Source organism: Oxyura jamaicensis, chromosome 2 (genome assembly GCF_011077185.1).
Source record: "Oxyura jamaicensis isolate SHBP4307 breed ruddy duck chromosome 2, BPBGC_Ojam_1.0, whole genome shotgun sequence".
NCBI lineage: Eukaryota > Metazoa > Chordata > Aves > Anseriformes > Anatidae > Oxyura > Oxyura jamaicensis.
In genome coordinates this window covers 80,313,162-80,335,205 of record NC_048894.1, presented here as the reverse complement: position 1 = coordinate 80,335,205, position 22,044 = coordinate 80,313,162, and the positions used below count along the sequence as shown (strand labels likewise).

The following is a 22,044-nucleotide window of genomic DNA, read 5'->3' as shown; positions in this document are numbered from 1 at the left end:
CTCCAAAATAAAAATGTTCTCATGTAGTTTTGATCTGAAATAGCAATTGGTATGAAAACAAATTTAACTCTCTTTTTTTAACTAAAAGAAAAAAAATGAAACCTGATACTTTCTATGTTAACCTAGTATGACACAGCTAAAACTAAGCACTGATCTACTAAAGAAGTGCTGAGCATTTTTGTTTTGTTTAGTTTTAATTCGTTCACCACAAAGATGACAGTCAATTAAGGCCTCTCAGCTTCGCAGTTAGAGTAACTCTTCTGAAAACATCCTAATGAATGGGTCATACAGTCAGTCATGCACTAATGAACAACATTAGCATATTCACCACATGGCTAGCCTAGCACCTTCACATATTTACAGTGGCAGCCCTCTAAGAAAAGGCAAAACACTAATTGTAGGAGAACCAGGAATTTACTTATATTAACATATTCTTCCCCCAAAACAACCTGCTAAAAACATCTCCTTGAAATGCAAGCTTTGTTTGCTTATTCTACTACATGAGTAAATGGTACACGTACATCTCAGGTGGTCTTAAATGAGAGATCCCACATTAAAAAGCCTCTTCACCGAGGGGGACAAAGAGCCTGTAGTAGCAATACCAGGGGTTGCCCTCGCTGGCTGCTGCAGAGACCAGTTTCACAAGATCCGCTTTTCCCTATTGCCTTAAGAATGACCTCAATCTTCACCTAGAAAAATCACTCCCTAGGGTGTGAGGTAATTCTGCCTTCACACTGGCTGGGTCTGAGTGTTCCCGAGCAGAAACCGACAGCTTTGTGTGGGTTTGGTGTTTTTGTAATGTGGACTATTGTTCACCAGGGACAGGACTCAGACCGCTAAACTCATTTCATTTTGGAGTACAGGTTAGACTAGAATGGCATTCAAGAAAATGAAAAATGGTTTTATCCACTAAAAGCTCCAGCTCCAAAAACACGGGACTGTTAAGACATTTTGTGCAGTGTAACTTCACACTGGGTTTTAATTTGATTGTAATCCAAAGTTAAGAATGTAAAAGATTTATAAAACACCAGATCAACTAAATAGTAACAAATGAAGCAGGGCAGATCATGAAAAAGTGCTAAGTTATCTATTACCCCATTATTTCTCTTTCTGAACGTGTTATGTTGTGCAAGACCAGCAGGAAGATTGAAGTTATAAAATAAAATGTGCAGGGACCTCATTAAGAGAAATGTGCAAAAGTGTACAAGATACAAAAGGACAGGGGCTGTCTTACAGAAAGCAACTGTAGAGTCAGATTCTTTGCTTGTGCACTTAGTTCAGTGAGATTTATCTAAGAGTAAAAACTTCATGGAAATGACAGTTCATAAGGGCAGGTGCATAAAGGTTAAAAATCAAGCCTTACTTTCTGAAAGGTTAAACATTTGTCCAGTGGAGAAGAGTTTAGGTAATACTAACAGAGTAGTGACAACTATCTGAAAGGCCTGACATAGGAAGCTTGTCTCTATGTACACCACTGAAGACAGTGGCAAATTAGCAGAAAGCCTAAAAGAGATGTTCTTGATCATGCTTTGGAGAAACCATATACACAGTTTTTCAACTTACCTCCTTAAGAGAGATGCTCCATCCTAGCCTCCGAAATCCCAAACTAACAGTTACTGTCAACTGCATAAAGAAAGCAGTGTACCTAACAACTTTGAGGACAACTCCATGAGCTTCTGTAATGCCTGGAGTAGGGAAACAAAGCTTCTTTGCCAGTAAGAAACTTCCAAACTGAAAGTTTTCTCAAAAAGAAGGCATGTACCCAATACTCATTTGCCCTCTTTGGACAGACTTTGTAACAAAGGGACAGTGGCATACCAACAAAACAGAAACTGTGTACTTGGAACATTGGAGTCAAGTGGAAGTGCCTTCCCATGTACAATGAGGACACGGTGCTTTTGGAGCTGTCATAACTGATCTGTGGAGGTGCTGTGAATACATACACTTAGGACGTGCCTCGCCTTACTCCATTCACTAAACAGTCATTCCATTCAATAAACAGTGATAACACTATCATTAGAGGTGAACAGAACAAAATGGAGACACTTAAATTTTTGGTTAAAAGTACTTCATTGCAGGTTTTCAGGTTCTGAACCCCCTGCAAAATTGGCTCAGAATATTAAAAATTAATCAGGAGTTTTATACACTGAGTATCTTCACTTTGTATGGGTTTTACTGCGAGACTAATCCTTAATCACTGTACAATTTAAATACATTCTTAGGCAAGTCTGAATTTCTACAGCAAGGCTTACCTGTAGGATGATAAAATTTTTGAGAAAAGGATAGACTCATTAGTTAAAATGCTTCTGGAATCACAGGACACAATACGAATACACTGCATACCACTCTGTGTTTCTTCAATCCCACAGCTTCAAGAAGGACAATGAGTTTTGAATATATTTTGAATTTGAACACCTTTCTTTCCACATTCATTTCTTTATGATTGCCAGATTCGATCCCTACACGAGATTTGCATTTAATAGAGCAATGTTTTAAATATGATCATTCAAAACTAAGCTTAGCAAGGTCTTTAACAAGATTTAGAAGCTTACTGAAAACTATCTAAATGAAAACATATGGGGCTTACCATCCACACGAACACATTCCTATCATGTCTATGAGTACTATATGCAAGCCTGCAGACTTTATAGTACTTGCTTCTGACCAATGCATTGTCAACAATGGTGACGCTATGAAAATAAATATTAATTTAGCATGCACATAGGTTCGGCTTTGAGATACTTCATCTTTTTTGTCATTTAAAACAATCCAAAGGATGGGCTACAATCACACTACCTATTTTCTTTCTACAAAAAAAGTGTCCACTAGCAGAATACGCTCTAACGTTCTACCTAAGGAATATAAATAACAATTTGAAATTTCATCTCCCTACTACCTTCTCAGCTTGAGAAAATGGGATTTCTAGAAGGCCTGTATTATAAGAGGGAAGCTTATGAGAAGCCCCAGGAGGAAATAGGATAATATAAATGTAAATTGTTATTCTTTCACTGTAAAAGCAAGGTGGCTAACCTAAATATAACATTAGATGAAGCATCTTTGCTCTCTTGAAAAAACGTACAGTGGTTTTCTTTAGATTTATCAGAGTAGAAGATATATATCAGGTATCTTTGAACACAGAGAAAGGTTTACACCTGTAAAGCAAATCACAAAGAAGAAAAAACGCTCAGAAATGTTCAGGCCTTACAAGTTTCACAGCAGTTACTTTTTGTATTCTTTAAAATCAATTCTGTTTGCTTTGAATATTCAGTACGCCTTCCACTGCCAATAAAAACCACTGGGATCACTTATATCATCTCAGTAAACAAACTGCTCAACCCCTAGGAACAGGCATTTAAAGCATAACATTCCAGTTGCTAAATCTAACACAGAGTATGGGCCAAGCATTCCTGTAAAGTCCTAATACCACAGAAAAAGTCCTAGGGATTTTAGGAAATCTAAAGAATTTGGGGAGAAGTGGAGGGTGTCAACGAGGATGGGGATCAGCCTATACACCTACAACAACATTAGGTAACCATTAGGTAACCTTCTCTAGGAGAACACGACAATTCCTCTTGCCTCCAACCCCTTAACTCAGAATGAGTGCTTAACTCATTGCCCTCTCACTCAATAAAAGTAGTAGTTGAAAGATACCAAAATCCCACAAATTACTCTATTTTTTTTTTGTTGTTCTGCAGAAAAAGGGCCAATTCAGTAGCTCTGCTTTGCTTATTGTTGGGTTACATCCTTGATATTTTAAAGCCCTATTCAACTTCTTAGCAAAATGGACATGGACTGAAGAATGACTGAAAACTTTGATAAAATGAATGTTTTTGTAGATATATCTTCTTTCCTATCTCCTTCCCCATTCTCTTATTAATAAAACAGAAATAATGAAGTGATCTGCATAAAATTAGAGCGATGACTATAAGCAAAGAATTAGCAAGGAATAAGTTTTACAAATGCACGCAGAAATCAATGTTTCTTCCTAAAATTCATGCTAGCCCAAGCTATTCACAATATTGTTGCAGCAAATGAGTGAAGAAAGAACAAGAGTTACCAGCATTAAACAGTTCATATACTCCAAGAAAACAGGGATTCTCATACTTTGTGTGTGTGCATTAGTTTTAATAAAACTTTGGATCTGGCAAACTCTAATTTTCCAGTTACTGGCAAGATAAAGGAATAACCAGTGGTACTGACAGAAGACCAGCTTCTCTGCCATTCCCAGTGCATTGGTTCAGTTCTACTGCAGCTGTATCATACTCTGGACCGCAGGCTGCATGACCAGAAAGACTTATTGAACTGGCTAGAGGTTTGTTTTTTACATCAGTGGGATAGTATTTCACTTTCACTCCTAAATGAGAAGACCCAAACCAAGGTGAAAAACTAAGCTATTCACTGCTTAGTGACCTTAAATCATGGTCTTCGTGTTCAATAAGCTGTCAAACAGACTCTGCCCTCAGGAATCAGTTCAGTCTTCATCACCTAACCCTCAAGTAGTTTTGATCACATGAAAAAAAAAGAGGAGCTTGAATGTAAACTTGTTTGTTGCACCAAACACACACGTGCTTTTGCACCCACAAAAAGGCACAGACGAGGAGTCCAGGTCATCCATGGCTCACCACCATTCATTGCTCCAAGGATACGGAGATCAACTGATATGGAAAAGTATGGGGATAAAAGTGTGGGAGGAAGCAGAAACCTCACAGCACCAGTGTGCTTCTAAGTCTGAAAAAAAAATCACTCAGGATAACAGCAGCAAAAGCATGTATCATCTTTCATTACGTCCCAAAGGGTCAGGCACTGTAGGACCCAAAAGCAGCAATCACCTTCCAGCTCCATAAGCACTAAAAAGTTCAATGCACAGCTGAGCTATACTGCTATTGCCCCCACAAAATGCAATGAGACTGCCTGAAGCCCCCAGCTACCTTGCAGTTGAAATACCCTGCAGCACACTCTTCCCAAAGGGGCAGCAGCTTTCCCTGTGCAGCTGAAATCCTCAAGGATTTTAACAAAAGGCTCCTAACATGCTCCACAACACACGTCCATATGGCAGCTTCTGATGGTTTGACTTGGGAAAGTTCTCCTTAGAACTTCCCTCCTAATTAATTTCATGTTCTTGATGCAAACTCTGAAATAATCTCTAAAGAGAAGCAGCCTGGCATTATTATAAAATGTTTCATTTTTCCCTCCCCTCTTAAAAACTACTACTTTCTGCTGGGGAAAGAAATAGAAAATATTCAACCCAAAGCAGAGAAAAAGCAAGGAGAAACACTCCCTGAGTAGTTAAAATTTTATTTATTGAACCAGTATACAAGTTGATAGCTGGATTCATTTTTCAGCTTCTATAATACGTGGCTCCTCAGCGTTCCCTGGCAATCTGGAGGTGCAGTTGTAAATCCAGCTCACGAGGTCACCACGTTCACCCTTGTCTTTCAAGCAGCCTACCAATAGCTGCCTGACCACTGCAGAGGTATTGAAGAACCACCAGTTGCCTATTATTTTCAGATTTCAGTCCTACAGTCCTTAACTAGAATTATCCATTCCCTCTGAGGTCTATTATAATAAAACAAGGTCTCCTACAGAACATAGTTGTTTTGGCCACTGACTATGGACTGAAGGGTGTGTTTTGGAACAGATCTCTGAATAGATGTAATTTGTAAATTGTTTATTCTTCTACTCTTTGATAGGCTAATTTACTGCATTAAGAAAATTTAACAGACTGGATTAAAAGAGATTTGCCCAGAGAGAGGTCAAAAGGCAACGAACAGAAGTTGTAACACACAAACAAAATAGATATTTGGAAAAAAACATTCACAGTATGAGTAGTCTAACATTGAAACTGGATGTCCAGAGAGGCTGTGGCATCTCCACCCTTGGAGATGCTCAAAACTCAACCAGACATGGCCCTAAGCCACATGCTGTAAAAGCTTGCTCTGCTTTATGGAAAGACTTGGTCCCCATGACATTCAGAAGTTGCTCCTATATAAATGATTCTACAATTTTAACAAAACAGGGAGATTGTGTTACATCAGCGTGTTTCAATGTTCAGATACATAGCACCAAATGAGTAAAACCGGATGCACAATGTGCAAGGACGAGGCCTGGTCTTGTACAAAATCAGCCATTTCTACTGGGGGTGCAGAGAGCTGTTCACAGAAACTTTTAGGAGTCACACAGTCCAACCTGCTATTCATCTTTTCCACAGAAGACTTCAGATACAGGAATGCTCAGATCTGATAATAATAAAAAAAATCCAACACCAACGTGGAGGAGGAGAAGGAGGAGGGATATTGCAGAACATGAGATTCAGTATGGCCATAAACCTTTGTCACAAAAATGTAACCTCACCATTAGTTTTGCTTATCTTCCCATCCATTTGTTATTAATTTGATGGAACTGGGGAGTTGTCAGGGTTATGTGATGCAAGGAATTTATCTTGCAGAACAATCTCCAACCCACTGTTCAAAGTCTTTAGTTTCAAATTACAGAGATTAGAAAAGAAGCTTTTAAAAAGAAGCATCGATTCTTTCTTTCTTTTCAGCACCGTTTTTTTCAGGGATACTTTCAACAATATACATGTTTACCCAAGTTTTTAAGCACAAGGAGCATGCAGCAAAGTCGGGATGGGTTTGGATGTTTGAAATTTTGCAACTTCAATGGCTAGTGACATTATAATACCCTAAAAGCTTTCTTACATACTGAAGTCCAGCTGTGCCAGAAGCTTTAAATGCTATTTAGTAGAAAGACAAAAAGGGGCAACTTGCAGAGTTACTAGAGAACATTCAAAGGGAGATGTAAAAAGATAGCCAATTCATTTTGCTTTATATGTACCAAGGGAATTGAGAGCTATGAATAAAATGCGTGCAGGGAACGCAGTCATTTTGGAAGAAATATCACTATTTTTTATTCACTTCCGCATATAAAGAAATGAATGTAAAACATACAGATTATTTTAAAATTCTAACGCGATAAGTAGGTTATACTATTATTAAAATACATATATTTTAATTCTGATCTTTTAAAAAAAAAACTTCCATCCTCACTTCCTTGATGTTTTCAAAATACATAATGTTGTGCACAGTAGTGATAAAAAACATCACCACATGCAAAAACAACAACAACAACAACAACACAATAAAAAACAAACTTTATAAACTTAACTTATCTTCTGTATGATTTTCATAGACTTTCAGTGGGTGGCAAGACAGATATTGAATTAAAGCAGTAATCTAATATGGTACAGCTTTGTTAACAACAATCTCAACTCTTTTTTTCTTCCTATCCTACACGACTGCAAAACATGAGCTAATATAATGGGCCCTATTAAATGTTGATAAAACTCCCATATTGCCTAGAAGCTAGAATTACCCCAAATAATTTGCAAATTTCATTGCCTGAAACTCTTTTAACTCCTACTGATGCATCAGGTAAAATCTCACACGTTTACGGATGCTGCCAGAATTCTTGCCTTTCAACCAAAGAAAAATTCTACCTTTTCCACCTTTATTACTTATCACTTAAGAAATTGATTTCCTAGTCTGCAATTCCTCATGCCAAGTAACATTGTTTTAGGAAGCTTAAAAACAGTTCAAACAATTGCTTCTCGGGTACACCCAAAGTGTCAAAAATGTTTCTCCCTCCATGACAAAATAAACTTAAAATCATATTTCGTATATGATTTGGATAGATACCTTTCTTTCTTGTAAGGGTATCTAACATGGAAATAAAATGTGGTGAACAAATTTAGAACCTTTGTAAAATTGTTCTTCGATTTTTTCAAATTCAGTAAAGTACAAACTTAAATTTACTAGAAAATTGAAAACATTTTTACAAAATGATGCTTGGTTCCTTCTAAACACAAGTTACTGTGGCACTGAGGTAACACTGCCTGGGGAACACTCTTAAACCATGGCAAGTGCAAGATAAAAGCAACTTATCTTAGCTCTCTTTTTCTGTCAGCTATTCTAAAAATCAAATCACTTAATTCGTCACAGTCTAGAAGCAGACAGGTACCTCCGTCCTGACCACACGTTGCAGCTTGTTGCCTAGTGGTGCTCTGCTTGTGGCTGAGCTTTCCAAACAGGTAGGACTTCAGGGAGACAAATGAGAACATGAAATCTTGAGGAAATAAGCAAGCATATGCACGCATGCAGAGAAAAAAATGGTAACTTTTTGTCTTGGGCAGAGCTACCTAAGGAACATCCTCTGCCCTGAAGTACCTGGGAGGGTTGAGAGCTCCGAGTCCAATGCTTGCATCAGGGCGGCAGAGACACCTCAGCAGGCACACAACGTGCCTCCGCTCATGCACTCAGTTTTTTCTTAAAGTATTCAAGTTCTTCACAAAGATACCACCCTTGGAGAAAAAGAACTATAAAAACACATCTAAAAAAAGATAAGTGCCATTACTTTAAACTTATTCCTAGTCCACTCACTGCTGACAATCGCTTACTCTTCACAACGTTACACCCCTGTGGACGTAAGTCTATTTTCTATTTTGCCAAAAAAAAAAAAAAAAACAAAAACAAAAAACAAATCCTCTTTAGCTAGAACATTATCAGCATACCACAGACTTCTGTGTAATTTGAGACTTTCATTCATTTTAACTGTGTGCATGAGGAATTAAATTGTGATGGCTAATTGCATGGGGCAAATCTGGATGTACTGACAAAAGGCACGCTCCCACAGTTGCCATCTTCAGTTTCCGCTCCAGTACTGCAGCAGAAATGATGGCAGATGCATAAACACTTAACAGCAAATCAAAAAAGTAAGTTTTCTTTTTGTTTGTTTAATTTTTTTTTTGGAACAGGGCAAGTCATCATCTTTTCTTCCAATGGTCACCTTCTGCCAAATGTTACTCCAAAATCTTGTTCCAAATTTTACTCAGAGAAGGACAATGGTTCAAAATCAGTATTTTTTTTTTTTCATAAAATCATCAGCATTCCTTTACTTGTTTTTGAAAACAGCTGACATTTAAAAACATTTTAAAAATAAGTACAACAGGCTGATATTTATACTTACTCTGAAAAAAAGCCCACTGAAGTCTTTTAAATTTAAAGTAAAACCAGTGAACCAGAAAAAAGACACCTCACCTTGAAATGCTAAAACCAGTGAACTCTAGTACATAAGCACTGACACCCTCACCTGTAATGCATGTACAGGCACTACATATGATTAATTTTAAAACCTGAGTATTAATAGCATCCATGAATACAGTAGCTGATGATGGCTTTGTTGAAAATGATGTAATAAACCTGTAGAAACATCTTTCAGTAAACTCATTGTAGTAACACCTAATTTTAACTTTCCTTTTCAGGCAAGGTGTGGATAGCAGTAATTACATACCTCAAAGTGGACTGTGATTAATTCTTCATCCTGTTTAGGAAGCTACAGGAGAGGAACACGCTTCTTTTGTTACCACTGCAAGCATTCAGATTTTAGCGTTTACACTTAAACACCATAAGCCTTGCTTCTCCAGTCACATCCTTTCAGGTAGAAGACTGCTGCTTTCTATGTGAAAGCGAGCCCTCTGAATTCAAAGTCGATCCCTTCATAAAAAGTTCTACTTAATCAACCCATCTGCTTCAAAAGGATGTGGGTGGCTAGCTAGAAACTCGTGGGATGAGTCAGAAAAAAACATGTGTCTTGACAGGTATGTGGGGGTTGTGGGGAGAAGGCTAAGGGGCAGAGAGCTTTAAGGGATGAGAATCACTGGTTAAACTTTTAAAATTATTCTTCCCTTTCCTGAATAAGCAGAATGCTTCTCTCGGGAAGCAAATCACAATCTGACAGATTTTCTGCTGGCACCTCTTTTGTCTTTAATTTTTATGTTTATTATTGACTATGAAAGCCTGTCCATTACAATTCTTAGAAAATAATGTGGAAGTATTGACTTTAAGAGGCAACTTTGACACTCATGAGGCATGGTGTTAATAAACCAAAGCAATTGGTTTATTGAAAAGCAAGTGGCAATAAACCACTGCAATTGATTTGTGTATTGTAACCCACCACACTAACGTCAGCCTTGTTTTTCACCTTTTTGGAGCTGACACTGAGAAAAGGAATAGGAACAGCAGCTGCTCTTCTCTTGAACATAGGAGTAAACCATTCAGGAAATAGGGATGTGGCAGTCAACTAATTTCATAAATCAAGTTTGGGATTTTCCCCCTCTTGCCCACATCAACAAATACTATACTACCTTCATCCACTTGACTGTGCCCTGAGAGCGCATTGAGATTTTTTTGTCCCTTGCAGTGCTAGAAGTGAAACAAGACCTTATTAACACATACAAAACAGTATTCCTTCTATATTAGAGCATGATATTCAATGTGTCAGTAAATACACACTTTCAGAAGGACTCGCCTGACATTAAAAACTGGTGGAGCTTTTTCTAAGTGAATTTTGCAGCCTCGGGATGAGGCGTATGTTGGAAAGGCGATGTGGACAACAAGACCAAGTTGCCAAATGCAGTGAATGAACCACTGGACACTGTTAGTGGGAACATCAAATTTCACAAATCAGGTGAAGTCTATAAAACTGTGTACGGTTGCATTTAATTTTTTTAAAAAATGTACAGCTCAGGCAGTTGCCATGTCTCTATTGTATGCAAATATTTTATTTCAATTAGCACTTTTCAATCACGCTTTTCTTTTCTGAATGACTCACGGATCTCTCAGTCAAGAAGTGGCAGGATCATAATCACATGCCAACAGGGTGCATTTATCTCGCGGGGAGATACATGTGGAAGGAAACCCGTAAATCTATCTCAGGAGTTTTTCAACCCGTCTTCCTTTCCAAACATGTTCTCTCTGAATGCCTGCAAGCCTCCATATCACGGCGTACTCAGTTTTGCATGTCCTTCCAAGCAAGCAGCATTCACCGGAACTCAGCTGAAGCTAAGGAAATTGTATTTCTGTAACCTGTCAGTCAGGAACAAAAACCAGTCCGGTTTAGCCCACAAGATCCGTTACACCATATTAAGCCCAAGCACAAATGCAGGGGTCATAAATACTAACTTGCCAGCAAACATGCATTCAGAAAGGGAGAATCTTTACAAGTCGTAGGCAGCACTGCAAGAGTCGCGCTGCACAGGTCATTATGGGAGGTGATTGTCCATGAGGGAGACACGCTGAATAGCTGTGAAGTACGGCTGGATGAAAAAATAACGCAAGTTGAGACCCACGGTTCCACACAGCCCTGACATAAGCTAAGAACATTACATCTCACGGCCGCAGTAATAGTTTTAGCTAATTTCCAGCGTGCTGACCCCAGGCTGCCTTGGGGCTCTGAGCATCCTCACCTGGGATACAAGAAGCTCTGTCAGGAACTGCAAAGAACAAGGGGGAGAAACATACTGGTGCTGTCTGTTAGCCAGAGAAGCAGAGGAAATTGCAAAAGTGTCATTTGGGAATTTGGAAATGTTAATTTTCGATCCTATGTGACTAGCATATACTAAAAAAGTTGTGCTGAGAAGGCTTAGAAATGTAAATATTCAATGTTGATGAAGAATTCTGTAATTGGTAAAAGATTAAAAAGTTCTGGCATGAGAACAAAACCTCGGCAAGTGTTTCACTTTCCACTCCTATAGATTTTAACACCTCTCATGTTGCAAGAGCGCTCTCTCCACACACAAATTTAAGCTGATGTTAACTACAGTTGTATCTGAAAAGATGTATTTTTAATACTGGTTAGGTTCTAGGCAGTAATCCCTTTCTCAGAAACTGAAGGATTTAAATGAAGTCATGGTGGCTAAGTGCACTATTCAGCCGTATATCATGTTCTCAGAAGTACAAAGAGTACTCAGGGGTGAAGGGTTTTTAGGGTAATGTACGATTTCTGCATTAAATACAGAACCGCCTTTATATAATTTTAGAGTCCTGCCAACTTTTTTTTTTTTTTTTTTGAACAGGAGAAGGAGGGAGAAATAAGGGGTTGAATGAAACTAGAACAGTACTGTTTGTACCCTGGTGAGTATTAGGGAAATGATAAATGATCCCTAAGCACATAGACTGATTTATGCAATAAAAAATAAAATACAGTGGGGTGGAGCCTTCGTGTGAAAATCTCATCCTTGGACAGCTACAAGGTATGAAATGCACCCGAGTGTCTCAAATCCCTCAGGGTTGCAATTATCTCATGATAACCACACCCTTGAGAACTGTCTCTTTTGCTCCTCTGTTGGGTGGGGGAAAAAGGAAAGGGAAAGAGGTGGATTTCTGATAATGAAAAACAGAAGATTGATAGTTTATGTTAGTGAACCCATTTAAGCTCAAACTGTTGAGTTCTCATTTTTTCCTAATTAGCAGTGTGAATAATAATAATAAAAAGTAACGTCTCCTGTCTGTAACATAAAGGCAAAAGCAGAGATAAAGAAAATCTATTAAAGCAAATACAAGTTGATAAAGCAAACCACACATATGCTTAAATAAAACTTCTCAGTAACTCTCAGTTAATACAGTCATGGGATTAATAAATGCAACAAAATTCCATTAAACCTCATTCTGTAAAAGGCTATTACCCTCAGAAAATTTAGATAAACTGTGCTATCCTCTAATCTGCAATATCAATTGAAAATCCTGTCTACAAACAACAATTACACCTTTTATTCCTGTGTGTAGTTCTAAGAGATACAATTAGAGAGCACTGAAGTTCTATTCTGACTCTTTTTTTAGGAAGACTTTTACAAAATGAAGTGGATAACGCTAGAAAGTGTTATATAAAAAAGTAAAAATTAATCAGTTTTAAATATCTGATCTACACTGGCTATTAATCCAGCCATGGTCTACAGAGAGTTCTCCTTTCCAGGTAAATAGACTTAGCAAACATACATTAAATTCAGGCTACTGGTATCCATTTACACCTTCAATGTATGGAAATGCAGATGCTTATTTTCTCTTGCCAAATTTATGGAGAACACAGCTACTACTCTTGTAAAGCATAATGCTGTGTCAGCCTAATAGTATATTTACATGGAATTTTTGTTCCACAGAACAGCAAAATAAACAACATTTTCTTCCTCAGGCGAAAGAATGCATAGCTACTTGATTCACTTTACTGAACTGATAATATTCACTATCTGCCAGCAGACAGTAACACTGCGCAACACCTTAAAACGCAAACTTATGAACATCATATGCAGGTATGAGATCTAATTAGATATCATGCCAAAATTACATAGCAATCTGATCCCAGGAGTCATGTTTTCTCCAACACTATCCCAAGACATTAGTTCTCATCAGCATTTAACAATTGCTCACACTGTTTTGAAATTGCAAGTTTCTAGAAAATTCTAAATGCAAACACCCACTCATTTAGTTTATTTATATGATACTCAGTATTTGAAAAACTGGTATGCTCACAAAATTTCATGTAAAGACATTGCAGCACAGTGTAGAGCAAATACAGGTACCCTGCATCTCAGAAGTGTCTTATAAACATTTATTTTCTTCAGATCTGTACCAGAAGTGGTGAAATTGAAGAAATTTTAAGACTAGATGCAACAGTTGTTCTGAAATGCACGTCTCACACAGTACAAGCTTTAGTTCGGATTAATCTTTGTCTCTCTTTAAAAAATATCAGCAAGTTCATCCTTGAAATCCTCTCAGCTGAAAATAATTCTGTCTGCATTGGGAATTCTTACCTACCATTAAATATATAGGAAAATTTGCAGTTTAAGACAGTGAAAGAGGGGATAACAAAAAGATTTTAGCTGTCATGCTATATTGCTTACTTTTCCCTCTGCTATTCATCAAACCTTTGAATGAAGTCTTTCACTGGAGCTGAACTATGACTTCACGATGTTTCTTCTATTGTTACAGGAGGGAATGACTGCCCTGTCAAGAAGGGACTTAGCTTTTAAAATGAAAAAGGTATTTCTAACACAATGAGTCTACAGTTCATCCATCATCTGTTCATAGCTCTGTCTAAAAAAAAAAAGGGAAAAAAAAGTAACATGCTGCATGGTAAAGATGAACTAAAAATTTCACAGCTGGCAAGTATGAGGTACTGTTTTCTTGGTAAAGAGTAAGGCCACTTACAGAGAAAGTGATTGACTGCTCGCTGGATTTTTTTTCTCCCCCTCCCACACTTTATTGTTTTGGTCTTGGACTTTACAGAACACTCTAAGTCCAGGAATTTGATTTTTATGAAGTGATTTCTGCAGGATTATGATTTGAATTCTAAAGGACTATTTTTCTTCAAAGCTATCACAATATTCATAAATTTTATATTGGAGTACTGAATTCACTAATGATGTTCCAGTATTTTTTGACAAAATCAATTACCTGAACTTATTAGAAAATTCTATTTATGATGCATAAAAATACATCTCTGCTCCCTTTCTTTGCAATCTGAAGTAACATCTATTTTTGGAACAAAAGACTGCTGATATGATCTTTGATAACCAGCTCCAGATCTGTTCAGTGTGTTGTCCAAACTGTAAGTCTTCTTTAAAAGTTTACATTCATATGTAATATGCTACAGAACGATAGATAACAGGCTCAAATTCCTCAAAAACGTCTTGTCTCCCACTCCGCATGTGTCAGTATCAGCAGGGCTTTTACTGAAAAACAAATACATGATATAAATATGTGCACCCTCAGCTTAACCAGAGCTGATTTTAAACCTTAAGCTCATGCATATATTCAGCAAAGTCAAGAAGGTCCGTAAGACACAGCGATTTAACGTGGAGCTGTTGGTTGGATGGGGTCAAAGTTAGGGAGACTTCCCCTTTTAAGGAGGAGGAATGTGATCACCAAATAGGTGGTACCATCACAGATGCTATGGTGATATCCCCTAGGATCAAAAAAGCATAAGCAGACATTTGGGGTGGTTGTGTACTTTTAAACTAGCACTGTAATCTACCCTCCCAAACCTATCACCCCCCCAGCCAGTCAGAAAAATTAGTAAATCTGGATCCAAAGCCTGGAGCCATTAGATCATGCTTTGGCAGACCTTGATGTTCACATAGCTTGTTGGGCACACAACCAGCACCGTGCATTGACTGAACACTGCCAACAGCTTTTTAGAAACGCAGACCTTCGCAGTAGTAAGAGTAAAAATCCTACACGTTAAATAAGCCTTACTGAAAATGTGCAAAGCTATATGCGCAGCAGGAGTACTTTCTGGAATGTTTGCAACCTCCCGATATCAATGCACGCACTGAGAAAAAACATAATTGCATGCTGATTAAGCAACTCCCCAACACTAGGCTAAGGCGAACCACCAGCTGCTCAAAATTGCAGCATAAACCCTAGAGAGGTTGAAAATAGAACTATAGCAAGTGTTTTATTAATAGGCACGAAAGGGGCAAGCTACACAGGACTTCACCCATCCATGCCTCACAGAGCAGCCCTTGCTATTGCTTCATTCAAATCCCGAGAAGAAAAAAGCATAACAGTGTATTGTTTCACACTAGTCCATCTTGGCAGCCTATTGCATTCTGACTGTAGAAGTGTCTGCTTTCAAATTTTAAGCCCTCAAGGCAATTATCCTGCTCTCAGACTAAACCTACAAAGCATATTTCAAAAGAACTTATATCTAAACAGAGGGAATTCAGCGGTGATCAATGTTCAGCAGGCCTCGGTGGCAATAAACTATTTACTGCCCTAACCTTTTAAGTTTGCACAAGTGAAGTGCTCGAGAGTCCTGTGATGAATTAGCTGAAGTGTTTGGTTGTGACTCGAGCAGGCACTGGTTCAAATCATCTATCCAGCAACACCGCCCGCCTCACAGCCCATAGCTGAAGCCACTGCCTTCGCATTGTTCCGAAGTCCAGGCGTACTTTCTGCTTGCTTTTCCTATGTCTGCTACCCCTAATGCAGTCCTTTTGGAAAGGGAAGGTATCAAAAGCTGGGCATGATGCTCATCGTTTTATTACCAGCCTGATTACTACCATACAAAAGACTTAACATACATCAAAGTGCATTCAGCACATACTGCTACAGTAGCTGATTTAGATCTACTACCCTCCTCCTGCAAGATTGCCAAAATAAATTAAAAGGAAAAAAAAAGAATCACACCTACTGCATTAGCATCAATGTCACCGCTTTGCCACCACCCCTCTGCTGAAATGCAGGAAGAGGAAATAATCTACTACAGATGGATGAACACACATCCGACTTGGAAAACCACTTCTGGAAAGTCTGTCTTTAAAGAAGATAGTTTTCAAAATTTCAAACTGGACTACTTTGTAACTAATTCTGAGATTATTAGAACAGGTTTTGAAAACTGGTGATACACCTGTAGGTTTTCTCTTTTTATAGTTTCAGAAGAATTTGACATTCTCATTGATTTCTGTCACCACTGCATGGAAATAATCTTGTGCTTTATCTGAAAGGATGAGATATAGATATGTTTGCCTCTGTGTAGAGTCACGTGAAATCCATAGGCTAAGATATCAAATATACACACCACAGTCAAGTCAATGCAGACTTTCAAAATATTTTAAGGAAATAGAGAATAAGTTTTGATTTTCCATATAAAACGTGGAGATATTTGCATTTTTCTTTTAATTTCAAAACGATGAGAGACTATTCTATCCTTTTTTTGTTAAACATTGAAATAATGTTTATAATAATTAAAATGTTGTAGTACATAGCATGCTAGTTTAAGAATCTGGAAGCAAAACCAAAAACAGTATTAACTACTTTGTTTCATCTAGATTAAAACAAAAAAACATAGCTGGCATTACAAGTGACAATCAAGAGGCACACCTTTTCTTGAAATAAACTGTTGTACCCATTGCAACATGATGATACCAAGCGAAGGGGTTAGAAGGGATCTCAAGAGAAAATCACATCCAACCCCCCTGCCAAAGCAGGTTCTCTAGAGCAGGCTGCCCAGGCAGATGTCCAGACCGACCTTGAATATCTCTGGAGAAGGAGACTCCACAGCCTCCCTAGCCAGCCTGTTCCAGTGCTCCGTCACCCTCACCACTTTTGCATGTTGGTGTGGAACTTCCTGTGATCCATTTTGTGGCCATTGCCCCTTGTCCTGTCCCCACAGACCACTGAAAAGAGTTTGGACATATCCCTTTGTCTCCCACACTTCAGGTATTTATAAGGATCGATAAGATCCCCCCTCAGTCTTCTTTTCTCAAGGGTGAACAGACCCAGGTGTCTCAGCCTTTCCTCATAGGAAAGATGCTCCAGGCTCTGTATCATCTTTGTCCACCTCCGCTGGACTCTTTCCAGGAGATCCCTGTCTTTCTTTGTACTGGGGAGCCCAGAACAGGACATGGTACTCCAGGTGAGGTCTGACCAGGGCAGAGTAGATGGGGAGGATCACCTCCCTTGACCTGCTGGCTACTCTCCTTTTATTGCACGCCAGGATCCCATGGGCCTTCTTGGCCACCAGGGCACACTGCTGGCTTATGGCCAACCTGCCACCCACCAGGAGCTCCAGGTCCTTCTCTGCAGAGTTCCTCTCCAGCAGGTCATCCCCTAGCCTGTACTGAGACATCTGGTTGTTACTTCCCAGGTACAGGTCTCTACACTTGCTCTTGTTAAATCTCATTTGGTTTCTTCCTGCCCAGCTCTCCAGCCTGTCCAAGTCTCTCTGCATGGCAGCACAGCCTTCTGGCGTGTCAGCCACTCCTCCATGCTTTGTGTTGTCGGCATACTTGCTGAGGGCAGACACTATTCCCTCATCAAGGTTGTTGATGAAGATGTTGAAGAAGACCAGACCCAGCACCGACCCCTGGGGAACACCGCTAGTCACAGGTCTCTAACCAGACTCTGCGCCGCCGATCACTACCCTCTGAGCTCAGCCAGTCAGCCAGTTCTCAACCCACCTCTCTGTCCACTCATCTATCTCACACTTTCTCAGCTTTACTAGCAGGATGTCATGAGAGACAGTATCAAAAGCCTTGCTAAAGTCAAGGTACGTGACACCCACTGCTCTCCCCCATCTACCCAGCTGGTGATGCCATCAAAGAAGGCAACAAGGTTGGTCGAGCATGACTTCCCCTTGGTGAATCCATGCTGACTACTCATAACATTCTTCTCTTCCAGTTCCTTGGAGATGGCATCCAGATCAAGCTGTTCCATCACTTTTCCAGGGACAGAGGTGAGACTGGCTGGCCTGTAGTTTCCAAGATCCTCCTTCTTGCCCTTTTTAAAGACCAGAGGGACACTGGCTATACTCCAGTCTTCAGGCACCTCTCCTGTTCTCCAAGACTGTCAAAGATGACAGAGAGAAGTTCTGCAAATAACTGCATCCCAGCAGGGCCCATGGATTTGTGTGCATTGATCCCACTCAGACACTCCCGAACTACCCCCTCCTAATCCAGAGGGGTGATCTCCATTTCCCAGACTCTTTCTCCTTCCTTCAGGGTCCAGGAGTCCCGGGGGGGGAGTCTCTGAAGCAAAGACTGAAGCAAAGGAGGCGTTCAGTATCTCTGCCTTCTCAGCATCCCCCATTAGCAAGACACCCCCCTCATTCAGCAGGGGACCTACATTATCCCTAGTCTTCCTTTTACAGTTTACATACTTAAAAAAACAACAACAACTTATTATCCTTTATCTCCTTTGCCAGCTTCATCTCCAGGTAGGCTTTAGCCTTCCTCGTCACATCCCTGCAGGCCATGACAACGCTCCTATACTCCTCCCAAGGGGACAGGCCCCTTTTCCACACTTCATACATCTTCTTCCTTTTGATCTTGTCAATAAGCTCCATGCTTATCCGCGCAGATCTCCTGCCCCCTTCCCCGATTTCCTACTTTTTGGCATGCATCAATCTTGAGCTTGGAAGAAGTGCTGTTTAAATGTTGCCCAGCTCTCACAAGCACCCTTGCCTTCTAGCAATCTAGCCCACTAGATACCCCCAAGTAGGTCCCAGAGAAGGTCGAACTTGGCTCTCAGAAACTCCAGGTTGCAATCCAACTTTTTGCCTTACTTCTTCCAAAAAGTGCCATCTTGAATTCCATCATCTCATGATCACTGCATGCCAAGTTGACCCCAACCTTCTCATCCCTAACAAGGCCCTATTCTTCTGTGGAAGAATGCTTTCCCTCCATTCCCAGCTCTAAGGTGTGCTCTCAAGGCTCCCACTTCCAAGCCTAAGAGCAGAGTCTGTGGTGTGCATACACAGTCTGGGAGGGCGTAAGGCAGCTGGGCATGCACAAGCCCAAGGAATAAAAGGGGGACACCTTCAAGGGTGCTGAGGGAGGCAGTGGAATTCACTCGGAGGGCTCCGATTTGTCTTCTTGGAAAGCTCATGATCATCAATGAAGGTTCCTGAGCAGAAGTTCCAGAGCAGGTTGGATGGGGCTTTGGGCAACATGGTGTAGAGGGAGTTGTCCCTGTCCACAGCATGGGCATGGGAAGAGGATAGTCTTTAAGGTCCACTCCAATGGCAACCATTTTGTGATTTCATGATTGAAAGACCCATCAGGATCTTCCCTGTACTGGGGAGACCAGAACGGGGCTGGAGCCCAGGGGCAGTTGCAAAAATGACACCAAAGAAGAGAGGAAAGTATTTTCACTGGTTGATGTTTATTCTGATTGTAGTTGTTGTTGCAATGTCTTCCTTTCTTCCTTTCTTTCATTCTTATTTTTATTAGGATTATTCTATGAGTTTATTGCCCAGTCCCGGGAAGAACTGGTAACCAAGCATCTTGTATGGACTTTACGCTGCACTTCTTCCTGGCAGACCTGAAGACCTGTGCTTCTTCAGAGGAGCAGCTGTCTGTGTCACCATTTCGAGGGATCTGCTGCTCTTCTCTGTGCACCACCATGCAGGGCGTGGCTTCGCTTTCAAGCACCTCTTGGGCAGCCTTCTCGTCCTCAGACCAGGGCACCTCGTGCTCAGCGTGGCCTTCGGAGGGCTTCTCCTGTCACCCTGGTGCAGCAGCCCAAAGGAAGCCAAGCACGCTCTTTTCCATTGCTTGGGACTCCGTGCAGAAGAGACGACCCCTCTGCAAGAGAGGGGGGAATGGGGGGCAGGGGGTAGTGGGTAGGGAGTTGGGGAAGAGGCCATCGTGCAGACAAGCCTGTAAATGGATGGCCTCTCCCCCCTAGCTGTGGAGGCGGAGGCAAGGCTGGGAATAAGGAGCAGACCAGGCGGTTCTGCGATGACGGTAGTGTTGTCTCGCAGGTGGGAGCCCTGGCACGATGACATTGTGCCACATCAGAGGGCTTGGAGGTGGATCCACCTCCATGGGCTCCACACTGTCCGCCATGGCTGCTCCACCTCCGCTCTCTGTCCTCCGCCTCCACTTCTTCTTGGGTTCAGTAACCCAGCTCACATTGGTCCCACAAAGGCGTGGGCAGCTGTCGCCCCAGGACCTCTTAAGGACAGCCATGCTTGTAATTCGCCAGAAGGCCTGGGAGATCAGCGAGTGGTGGGCCAGGTGCAGGGGCTTTTATAGGCCCCAGAACACAGCAGGGGTCGGATGCCACTGTGACATCAGGAAGCCTCCGTCATGCCGCTGTGATGTCGCGCCATGCACCAGGCCCAACATGGCCGTGTTTGGAGGGGGCTTGTGAGGCCTGAAAGAGGCCCTCGTGTGGAAGGAGGAGGAGGGTCAGGGGGGCTGAGGGCCTCTTTCCTGGCGGTGGCTCTCCCGGGCCATTTTGCTTGCCAGAGAGACAGGCTGCCCCTTGGGCACCGGGACTGTCCTCCACCTCCACTCCTGCTTGGCTTCCATGAACCGCTCAGTCCCATGCAGCTTTGGGCTCCAGTTCCCCCAGGACCTCTCAGCTCCGTGGTGGCACTGCCTTACTCCCACAGGAATCATGTTTTTTTTCTCTCCGCATCAGACCGAACTTGCTGCGTTGCACATTGCACCCATTGCTTATCACCTTGTCACTGGGCACCACTGAAAACAGTCCAGAGGATAAGAGAAGTCTTACCAATATAGAGGGAGAAGATGCCCTCTCAGTCTTCTCTTCTCCAGGCTAACCATGCTCAGCTCCCTCATCCTTGCCTCCTAACAGAGATGCTCAGCTCTCCTAATCATCTTTGTAGCCCTCTGCTGGACTCTCTGCAGGAGCTCCAGGTCTCTCTTGTACCAGGAGCCCAGCACTGGACACGGCCCTCCACATGTGGCCTCAGCAGGGCTGAGCAGAGGGGCAGGATCATGACGTGCTGGCAATACTCATCCCAACTTACTCCAGGATCCCACTGGCCTTCTTGGCCACAGAGGCCATTTGTTGGCTCACACTTAACCTGTTGTCTGCCCGGACTCCCTGGTCCTTCTCCACAGGGCTGCTTTCCAGCAGGCCAGCCCCCAACATGCCCTGGTGCATGGTTATTATTATTATTAATAATAAAATTATTATTTTATTATCATTTTAATTATCATTATTTTAATTATTATTTTTATTAGTAGTATTTAAATTATTATTATCTTTTATCTCCTTTGCCAGCTTCATCTCTTCATAGCAATCTAGCCCATGAGATACCCTCAAGTAGGTCCCAAGTAATCACTCTCCCCCATGCAAATATTACCTTTCCAACAAAAAATAGATGTGTTTCTATGGGTTAGGACACTAACCGCTTACAGAAAGGGAGATAAGATTTACAAAGCCCTTCAAAACAATTAAATGAGCCAGATAAAAATATGTACAAGAAGGGTGAAAGAGTGAATTCATATACAGTTATCCTGAGAATTCACAAATCACTTTTAAACTCCATGGCTAGCTTTAGCAAAGCCTTTTTTTTTTTTAGTTTTATTTTCTTTGTAGGTGTGATGCCTTGGGCAAGATCTGCAAGTAAAAAAGACAGTGTCTTTAAACTCCAGTTCTGCCCAGCTGCTATCTCTTCCTAAAATGTATGGGGAATGGGTAGTAATTTCAAAGCATTGTCTTAGTAAAAAATTATGCTCATCCTATCAGAACAGAGATACAGTCCCATATGATCTTGTCAGAAGTAGCAGTTTAAAATGTCAAGTACTTTATTCCCACATGGGTACTTAGGGACATCTATTTAAGTCTGTAGGTGAGAAAATTGAAGTATCAGCCATTCAAACCGATACATAGATAAACCCAAGGAAAACATGATTACTAAAACAGAAGTAGCACCTTTTTTGTCACAATTACTGAC

The 22,044-nt window shown here is 40.9% G+C and overlaps 1 protein-coding gene across 1 annotated transcript in view; it reads right to left on the bottom strand.

The window, feature by feature from the left end:
• The window catches only part of GMDS (GDP-mannose 4,6-dehydratase), a 408,222-nt gene that overhangs the window by 255,123 nt on the left and 131,055 nt on the right, over window positions 1–22,044 (bottom strand). The gene's annotated exons all lie outside the window — the stretch shown is intronic.